This window comes from Pinus tabuliformis, chromosome 7 (genome assembly GCF_031772625.1).
Source record: "Pinus tabuliformis cultivar Carrire ecotype Pingquan chromosome 7, CPIR1, whole genome shotgun sequence".
Lineage (NCBI taxonomy): Eukaryota > Viridiplantae > Streptophyta > Pinopsida > Pinales > Pinaceae > Pinus > Pinus tabuliformis.
The window spans coordinates 1,822,015,445-1,822,026,384 of record NC_142293.1 but is presented as its reverse complement, the minus strand read 5'-3'; the positions used below and the strand labels follow the sequence as shown (position 1 = coordinate 1,822,026,384).

Genomic DNA, 10,940 nt, shown 5'->3' with positions numbered 1-10,940 from the left:
GAAAAATCCTTGTGAGCTGCTTCTTAGTTGTTTTAGTTTGGTGTTGTACTTATTTGAGATTTGCTACTTGTGTATTGGTTATGAACTCAATTGAGAATATATAAGATTCCAGTTGTAAATTCATGTGCAGTTGTAGTTGATTCACTCAATCCCCTACCTACAGGATCCACAGACCATATTGAGGCTATGTAAGAGCACTGTGTAAAGTAGTTTCAAGTTTCTTGTGAATGCACTGGATGAGCAAGAGAGAAAGGAATTGGAGAACTGTTAATTTTGATAGTGTTGGCGCCACACTGATTCTTACATTTCTTGGCCCTGTGTTGTTAAAATGCTGAAACATTGACATATTTTTCTGTAATTTAGCTAAATCTATTAATAATGTAAAGAAGAAGTTACATCATGTTGAGGCACTCCGTGCACTCATGGGAAACATGGTTGCCAAACTTGCTGAAGAGAAGTCTGAGAATTTCTAAGTTCTATACAATAATAGCAAAGTCTTATATGATGACAGGACCCATCCATGAGCATTTCAAAAATCACATGACAAGGAAAATCAGTAACAGGACTATCTAGGCACTGGAAGGACCTATTTACAGCCCTCATGATTCTATTGACAACCAAAAACACCATTTTTACAAAAAGATACTTGAAATGACCAAGGATAGTAATTGGAGTATGATCCAAGATTGATGAAGATGGGTTGGACTGACCACCAAAGGGTTGGCCCTTGGAGCTACATTGTGTAGCATCCACCTTACTTTGCTCTTCTTCCTTCATGACAGGCCACCTCCCCCTCTACTTCCCCTCTTTTCAGGACCAACTTCCTAACTTCAATGATAAGATGTTCATATTGGTGACCCAAATGATCCATCTTCCCCTCCAGCTAGTGCAGCTTGTTGAGGACCACCCTTTGCTGAGCTACTCTCCCTTTCAGCATCATGGCCAAGGAGATTTCCATTTGCCAGAACATTTCAACCATTCGTATTTCTACTGCATGATAAGCCTGTCTCGGGAACCCAATTTCCTCTATTTTAGAATTGAAGCTTATGCCACATTGCACACAAACCCCTACTTCGAATTCTCTCCAGCTCCATCTTCACTTCCTCTAAGAAACCTTTGTGATAAGCCTCTGTTGCTTCCTTTGCCGTTGCCTCTGTTTTGCAAGCCCGTGGTCTACCCTTGCTGTGGTTGCTTCGTCCTTTCTCATGCCTGCATTTCCCGTCTTCATGTCAACTAGAACTCACATCCAACAAACCATTTTTAAAGCACCAGACAAAGTCACCGTGATTCCAATCTCCTCTCTTAGCCATTCTTGGTGGGGGTTCCCTTCCAATTCCCTTGTCAATTAACATATTTCTAGGCACCAACACTGCCACCCATCCAAACATTATTGAGAGCCACAAGCAATACCTCTCTGCTCTAAAATTTGACATGAAACCTGACAAACAAGCCATCCTTGCCTGCAGGCTTAGACAAGACTAAACAAATTAACTAACACCCAACTCCAGTCTCGTGCTTTTAGGATGACAACGGAACTAGAATTAACTGGTGACATGAGAAGTTAGAACTAGGTTCATCATCATAGATGGAGGACATGCCAAGGTGAATGTCAACCTCCTCTTCCCTTGACCCCATCTCATCAGAGCTGCCATGCATCACATCTGTTTGGGCTTGCTCTGGACATGTTGCATGATCATGATTACTATCATACGACACCTTGATCTGGGAATTTATGTCCTTGAAACCAGTGTTGCAAACATCTCGATTTTATCTCGAAATCACGATTTTTTTGGCCTAGCCGATGTTTGCCAGTTTTTACAGATATTTTTATGGTATCTTAATTTTACTGATATTTGCCGATTTTTACCAATATTTTCCCAGTTTTTACAGTTTTTTGGTTTCCTAGACCCTTGCCTATTTTATCCCGATGCCGATGTTCGCAACATTGCTTGAAAGTTGAAACTACCTTCTTATAAGGGTATGCCAAAAACTTATTCATGTCTATAAGATGAAGGCATCCAGCGTTTCCATCTAGGTTGAAACTAAAATTATGTCAATCTCATTTTGACATTATTTAGATATTTTGGAATATAATTTTCAATTTCAAGTTGCCATGTGGCACCCCAAATGAGAAATTGATGTCCTTGAAACAAACTTCTTAAAAGGGAATGTCAAAAACTTTTCATTAAGTCTAAGATTAAGGTGCCCCTCTTGTTTATCCCATGCTTTTTTGATAAAAAACATTGTATTCAAATATACTTGACTCTCAAATTACTAATAAAACAAAATGACATTCATGCAATTGTTCCTGCTGGTCAAACTAATAAGGGGAAAATAGTTTTAAAATGCCTCAACCAAAACTTCCTTGCTCAGCACACCCAATACAAAAACCCACAGCAAATACTTCACTTGGTTTTTAAACTATTTAAAACTTCAATTAATATTTTGTATCAAATTAGTATATTTTTATCACCTCTCATATATATAAATATATATGAAGAACTTAATAAAAGTGTCTTGAAAAGGCAAAATCATTTTTGTTTACTTTTTATTTTAATTAATTTCTTTAAAAGGAGATTACTTCTCAATTATTGTCAAGGTAAAAATAATATACTACTCTATCAGTTACAAACCCAGGAAATATTATTTTGAAGGTAAATTTCACTCAATTACTTAAATGGCCTACATTTTTTACCTTAAATTTATTATTTCCTTAAATTGAATGATAATATCATTTTTTAAAACCTTCCATCGGATTCGAATTGGTGTGTTATTATAGATTAGATACCTCATATACTTGACTCAGTCCTTTGGCTAATACCCGGGAAGTGTAGTCATGTTCTTATTAGGAGAAGCCTGGGAATGGATTACGAAAGACTATTCAAATTTTGGGTACGCTCTGGAATTTCCCTCTTCCATAAATATTTCAATTGATGGTTCGCCCAACCCAACTCATTACATTTCTAGCTCGCAAAACACAAAACCTGCAAATTCGCTGGACGCTCTGGACTTGCCCAACCCAACCCATTCGAGTGAAAGAACTGATGCTTTTAACAAATTTTGAACTCCAGAAAGCATAATCCACAATGAGCACAGAAAGTGCCTTTGGGTTATTTAAATTTCGTATGGTAGGATCGGTATGAGGTAAAAATCTTGCAGTGCACATGTTTTATGTGTTGACAATAGTGTCTGTCTTCCGCTAACTCAATGGAATTTTTGAACAGGTATTTTCTGTGTTATTGATTCAGACCAGTGCTATGGATAATAATACAATTGTTCTGCTCTTTCACAAAAGGTTTATATTTTTATTCGTTATATTGAAGTGGAATTTATGGAGTTTAATAATTCTATTGACACTAATTGTTATAGACTCCTATGTAATATAAGTTTAGTGATTCTTCAGGTAATATAATATAAGTGCAGTGATCCTACTTGTTGATTCATGCTTTGAGTTGTTTTGTTTTTCGATCAATCCAATTAAATCTCAGAGAAGAAATTTATCACTAGTAAACAATTTCCTGCACATGCCAAGAGTCTTAAACTCACCCAGTGAAGCATTTCCCAGGAGTAGCTCTTACCATGGCCACATCATGAACAGTACTTCATTCAACTCACCAAAAATAATTCTTCTTCCGTCTAGAAAATCAACCAAAGATTCTTCATGACAGCCCACTAAAATCTTTTGTTGTTTTTTCTCCTCAACTTCTTTTTATTAGTGCCTGAAAGATATTTTCTTTTATCCAAATCAATCCTATTTTTTAAAAACCCATCTGCCCTTCTTATCCTTCAAAGCAAAGTCTGGAAGCGAAAAATAAAATTTACAGTCTCTTCACATGGCAGCAAGACAAATCTATCACAATGTAAAATTTATCCAGTGATCCCGACAAAATGAATATATCAATCCCCATTTACTGCACCAACCAAGTTTGAATTGCATGAATATTGAATAAACATAAAATTCTTTTAGATTCATCATCAATCAGCAGGCTGAAGAGATATCTAAACAAAATGGATAAGCAAGCCATTCCCAGCAGGCCTGATAAACATTCATTTATGTATATGTTCAATCCCCATTTACTGCACCAACCAAGTTTGAATTGCATAAATAAACATACCAGGCCTGATAACCATTCATTTATGTATATGTTCCCATAATTCTCTGATAATCATTCATTTATGTATATGTTCCCATAATTCTCAATGTGAATGAAACCTACATAACCAATTCAAGAAGAATGTATGAACACGTACGAAATATCTGTAAACTAAATTAATGGGATATGCTGATGGGGCCTGAAACCTGACCAGCTTGGCTATCTTTTCAGAAAGATGCTAATGCATATAAGTTCCTCATACATCAAACTAAGTTCCATCTATAATTTTAGGACTTTAGATGATTTTTGTCCTTTTTCATGTGTTGCATTATTTTGTAGAATACTAGAAAACACAGATTGATGTATGTTGCATTCTTTCATAGAATTCTCATTGTGAACAATAGCCACATAACCAAATTCAAGACAAATGGATTTACCTGTAGGTAAAACTTGAAATTAAATTAATGGGAGATGGTCATGAGACCTGAAGCCTGTCATCTTGGCTGTCTTTTTGGAATGCTAATGCATGCAAGTTCATCGTGTGCCGCACCAATTGCCTCACAGTAGACCTGACTGGACTAAATAGTAAAACTCGGACAAAGATCCAACCTTTAACTTTGTTTACGAGTCCTTGCCCAAACTAGAGGAGACAAATCAGGAGTGTTTACTATAAACCAGAGGGGGCATAAATGCATATAACTACTATTAAAAGTCACTGTGCTCATTTGACATACTGGAAGAGCAACATATTGCTGGCTCCAAGTTCTATAAGCTCTCCCCTTTCTAATCTCAAGAATCAAGCTCTTACGTAGTTCCGGGAGGTTCATTCCTTGCTGCTGGCTTGCGGTTGAGATAACGAATGATTGCATCTTCAACCCTGCAAACAATTACACATTAACAAAAACGGGTAAATATTAATCTAGATTAAGCTTCAGAATGCTTTTCTTAACCAGTTTATCCTAGCACCATTCCAATATTCACTAAAATTTGTGACAGAATTAGCATGTCTAAAACTTACAGATACCACGCACTTACAAGACCAGGTTGCAAGTACAAGAGGTCAGTAGAAATTATTATAAATGGCAACAAAGTGAGGATGCATTTATTAGACTTTCCTATGAACAAAAATGCTAATAAAGTATCAAAAGGACAGCCCTATACCAATGCAGCATTTCATAGCTAGGTCAACGGAGTATGGTCTTCCCAACCCATATGGCATAAGTAAAAAAGGATGAGGTCAAGTACAAGCCTTGGGTGATTTGATGGGATTGTTAACCCTTACACCCAGAACATAAGCGAAATGAAGCCTATTCTTTATAGTGCAGCCACTTGGAGCATGTTTAAATCAAAAAATGTAATTCTCGATTGCAAGTTTCAAAGAAGTTGAACATACCATGGTTGATTGTAGAAGTCAGACCTGCCCCCCTTCTCAGCATTCCGGCTTGCTTCCCCGGCAACAAGCTTTAAATCCCTGCTCTGTGAGGCTATCAAAGCATTTATAAACTCCACAGGAGATTGACTAAAGCCCAGATAAAATGCTCTTCTGCGACGATGCTCATGAATCTTTTTAATTGCTCCACAAATTGCTTCATCGCAGGCATCAATGTCCTTGTGCTTCTCAATATTAGCCAAAAACGCACTCATTTCCTTCTGCAATGGGAAAGGAACATCCACTAAAACATCATAGCAAGCATGGCCAACAGGACTATTTCCTGACAATCTTATCTTGTGCTCTAAGTGGATGGGCTGCGGAGGATAGAGATGCTGAGAAAGCTTCTGGGATATAAAAGAAAACTTAATCTTCTCGCCCCCGAAAATCCTCTGCAATGGTGGGTCACAGTTAATGACCGATGGATCAGAAGGATGTTGAAGCTTCTTAGCTTTCACATACTGCCAAAGTGCAGCAATGATTCTCGGTCTTGTATCCACCTCAATGCCGAGAAGTTCAGTCAAGGAAGGCGAGAGCTTGAATTTCTCCGGAACATAATTCATTTCCAATCGAATAGATGCAGTGAATTCTTTGCTACCCTTCCGCTTTATCTCAAACCCTTCCACAGGAGTCGGTGATCTAACATTATCCCAAATAATGACAGGGTTATCAGGATACAGACTAGGATCCAAATTGACTGTGATCCTCTTAAAGAAAGACGAAAACTTGGGAAACGATGAACTCTGTTGCTTTGGAATAGTGCCGGAAGCAGAAGCATCTGTCTCTATGCCATCCTCTAGAATCCTTCCGAGAATTCTCAGGGTCCACGACGGTTGCTCCAACATATGTTGTTTATCATCGGTACCACGGGCGTGGTGGTTTTGATTTGCAAAGGTGTTGAAAACATAGATTCGCAGCGTGCGCTGAAGGGAGGGCGGATTTTGAGGGCTTCCTGGATATCAGTCTTCTTTCTGGCCAGGGCCGCGTCCACCCTAGCCTCAAATTCAAGCAATTGGGTATACAAAGCGGACTCCGGTAGTAGCGCAGCGACTCGGTCGGGAACCTGCTTCTCAGGAGCCTTGCGCTTCTTCCTCCGAGGGGCCGGGGCTAACTCTGTGGGTTTGAATGGGGACGATTGAGGATTTCCAGTTAGAGATGTGGCTCCCATGGGGCGGACAGGAGGCTTCTGCTGACCACGCTTAGGGTTTGCAGAATTAGGGTTTGACGGGGTGGAAACGCCAGGTTGTGGTGGCGTAGCAGCCAACTGGGATTGGGTCTGTGACTGTAACTGTGGCTGGACCTGGAAGTGTGAGGATGCAGGAGTCGAATGCGTAATTGTTGAGTGGAGGTTTGTCACGTGTGCGGTGGTGTTAGGACCAGGGTTCGAAACCCCCGCCATATTTGTTGCAATGGAAGAGGGATTCGGCCCAGTGGGTAATCCAACACCACCTCCTCCTATGCGCCCGGCCAGGTTGCTATTATTGTTATTATCAGTAGCCATGGCAGAACCCTAAACCCTACACCATCAACGAACTCGAACGGAAAAACAATTGAGATTTGAACCCTCACCTGTGCGTCTTCTTCACCATAGTTTGTTTCATTTCTGCAGGTTGGTCGATTTCCTAGGACTCGATGACGAAACGCCCTGCCCTGTTTTCCTCGCTCGGTTTTGCTAGATAGTAACGAATGGAAATTTCGCTTTTGATATGCAGAGAAGGGTTTAACTTTTAAATGTCAAGATGCCTTTTTTTCATTGTTCCATATCCTAGGGACTTTCCTTGTAAATTGGAGCTGCCCCCTTGTCTTTGAGCTGTGGTCCCCAGTAATGGATGGGCATGGCCAACTCAATAATCCGGGTTGCAGGCAAAACGTTTTTCACTCTGAGCAGAATTACTCTCCTCTGCAAAGTGCATACGGCCCTTCATTTAGTTTAGTCCTCGGCCCTCACGGATATCATGATTGGTAGTAAAATCATTTTGGCTTTTTATTCATTTCGAAAGCTCTCCGTTTCCAAATGTTTTGTGATTGTAAATATAATATTTTGAAATTAATTTTTTTATATATAATATTTATTATTAGTTTATTGTCCGAGATGGATTATAAGACTTGCTTTGTGGTCAAAATGTGTTTTTTCTTTTGGTCGAGTTTTGAATTTTAAATAAAGTTTTGGGAAAATATTGAAGCTTTTTATTTTCTCATAAATTTAAAAATAATTTTTTAATTTGTAGCATTTTTATTTTTAATTTTCTACTCGCTGAGAGAGTTTTAATGCAATATAATTTTTCAAGTGGAGGGTGGTTTATTTTCGATATTTGTAAGTGTCTATAAATTATTTTGAAATAAAAAAAAGGTTAATTTTGTGAGTGGCAATGTTGTCGGTGAGTGCTCTGACATTAACATTGTTATGCATGACATTGCTACTGATATGTCTAGTGATGCCAAAACTAACAGGGTTCCAAGTCCTTTACGTAAGCGAATGGGGGGATCATGGTGGTTGGACAAATCTCCATTTAAAACATGTAGAACACAAAACTTGAAGCAAGAAAGGATGCCACTGCATCACCAAAGATGAAGACTCATGTGTGAAGATCCTTTTATTGTTATCACACTTATTACATACCACGTTATACACACTACACAAATCAGAATTGGAGCGCCTTATTAAGGACAATAAATGTCAACAAAATAGAAAACAATCAAAACCATAAATAACATACTACACCTATCAATTAATACATAACATGCTAACTTCATGGCCAGAAGAAATTATTGTCGCTTGTCAAAGTTGGGATCGCCTCATTGTTACCACTATGCCCTCTGTGGGCTCCTAGGCCATAGTGTCCTTGGTCACGGCCGCTCGATCGACCACCAGGGCTACCAATGCCCAAACCCATGACGTGACCAACACCGACACCATGATCTATTTCAAATCGCAGAATCGTAGTGCAGACGACACTATCTGGGCATAGCAACAAAACCATGAAACGTATCCATATGGACGCAACTAACGAGACAATCATTATCAACATAGGGATGGGCTTGAAGTCATAAAGGGCATTAACAAAGACAGAAATTTTTAACCTCAAAGAAATACATTCCATTCTATTCACTAGCAGGCATTAACTTCTAAATAAATTATTGGCATTTTGATCCAGGGGGGTATTGGTGGCCACCCACCTATTCCACTTGGACCCCCAACACTATCTCTTTTAATTTTTCAGTTTCCTTAATTATAGCACAGTTTACTATTTTTTGTAGTTTTTAGGTCCTGAACTTCCAAAGCCGTTTTGAGGCCCTAAACGACGTTTTTAGGGAAAATAGAGAGACCGAAAAAACCCTTAATTAGCTTATAAGTTTGTTTTTGGCCTCCTCTTCGAGATCTTCGAAACAAGGTATTATGATAGCCAAACGGAGATCATATACCAAAGTTACGACCCCAAGAAGTTGATGCACCAATTTACCCAAACGGGTCCCACAATTTTGGCATCACAACTCCTCGGCTTAGGTTTTTGGATTTTAGGGTTTTCCATTGTTTCTCAATAATAAATAGGCCTTTGAACCTCATTGTAACACAGTGCAAAGGCATGTAGCCGCCACATCTCTTCTCAGAGATAAGCTACCATCACCCGAGCTATTTTATTTCCATTCTATTTGTAAGCATATTTTAGTATTTGATATTAATGAAATGAGGTGTTATTTCAGCAGCATCTTTGTACTTATGATTATATCCGTGATTTGTTGTGTTCATGTTTAAGTTCAAATCAGTGGTATCAGAGCGGTCTGCTCTTTCTCTGTTTTTCCTTGCATGTCCCCAACGAGGTCAGGATATAAGAAGTTAGGGCTCGAACTGGTTGAACCTTTACAGGACCAGCCTCGCAAATCCCGACGACCTCTCATGGAGGAAGGGAAAAAAGACGAGGTCGCAAGAGATCCTTTCAAAATCTTGCTCGAAGAAGTCCTCGAGAGACAGAGGAACGAGATGATGAACAATTTTGCCCAGATCCTTCAACGGTTGCCCAAAGGTGATGCATCTTCTTCCAACAGCTACTCTGGAAGCACCACGCCCTTTAAGGTACAAGTTAACTTTGACATCCCCATATTTGAAGGTCAGATAGATGCAAACGTCGTAGATAAATGGTTAAATCTGATAGAAGGATATTTTCCTGTTCATGATTTTTCCATCTGGGAAAAGATTACTTTTGCACTATTCAAAGTCACCCCCCACATCAAGGACTAGTGGGAAACCTACTGTGAGAAGGACGAAAGTACACCGTCACTGTTTTTAGTTGCACTCACTTGGAATTCGTTCCGGGATGCCATCAAGGAGCAGTATTACCCTGTCAGAAGCTATGAAGATAAATACATAAAGTGGACCACGCTGCGGTAGGGAAGGGACTAAGACATGCCAGAGTTTACCAATGTTTTTCATACCCTTCGCACAAAGTTGGGTATTAAGGATCTTGAGTGACATTTGGTACTTGTACTGCGATTATCTATACAAATACATCCAAGACGAGATGGAGTTCCTGGACATCTCCTCATTCAGTACGGCGTGTCGATATGTTGTCAATATTGAGCAGAAGTTTAAACAAAAGAAGCGAGACTTTGGATCTATGAAAATGAAGCAAGGTAAAGGCACCCCAAACCTCAGAGCAAAGGACAAAGCCAAGGCGGGGCGACCCAGGACAACCCGCTGAAGCCGCAAGAAAAAAGCAACACCCTGAAGACAAAAAAGGACATGGGAAAATGGTGTGAGTTCCATAAGAGCTCCACTCACAACACAAGTGAGTGTCGGGCCAAGCAGTCACTCGTGGTCGAGTTGAAGGCTTCCGAACCAAACACGTGTTCTGACTCTGAGTCAAAACCCGACAAGGGGAATGACAAAGGGAAGGAAATCAATGATGCAGAGCCCAGTGCCACGATGACCACCACCAAGATCCAAAAGAATGAGCCTGAAAATCCAAAGGAGGGGGAACGCCTCTTCCACTCACAGATGTGGGTGAAGGGTTCTCTGTTGTAGTTCATTGTTGACAGTTGGAGCGAAAAGACCCTCATTTCAACAGAGGTCCTGAAGCGACTGGGTCTATCAACTACATCACATCTCCAGTCGTACACCATCGAGTAGCTTCACCAAGGACGAGATCTTTGTGTCAGCCAACAGTGTCGTCTTCCCTACAAAATCAAGCCCTTCACGGATGAGGTATTATGTGATGTTACTCGTCTTGAAGTTTGTGATGTATTATTGGGGCAACCATACTTGTGGAAGGGCATGTTGTATATGATTCTAGACCTCTCTATGTGATTATTACTTTGGGTGATAAGTTGTACAGGATACTAGAGGTAGCCCCGCCCACTGCCATCTCTTTGATCCCTGCAAAGCAATGCAGTAAGATCATTTCACAAACCAAGAATTTCTT

At 39.7% G+C, this 10,940-nt stretch overlaps 1 pseudogene across 1 annotated transcript; it reads right to left on the bottom strand.

Annotated features, from left to right (window-relative positions):
* Nucleotides 1–4,394: 4,394 nt before the first annotated feature.
* On the bottom strand, nucleotides 4,395–7,196 carry LOC149255669 (SWI/SNF complex component SNF12 homolog; annotated as a pseudogene). The gene is made up of 2 exons (XR_016267252.1): nucleotides 5,488–7,196; nucleotides 4,395–4,971 (listed from the first exon to the last, which is right to left on the bottom strand). The product of XR_016267252.1 is annotated as an SWI/SNF complex component SNF12 homolog (transcript).
* Between the last annotated feature and the right edge of the window lie 3,744 nt (nucleotides 7,197–10,940).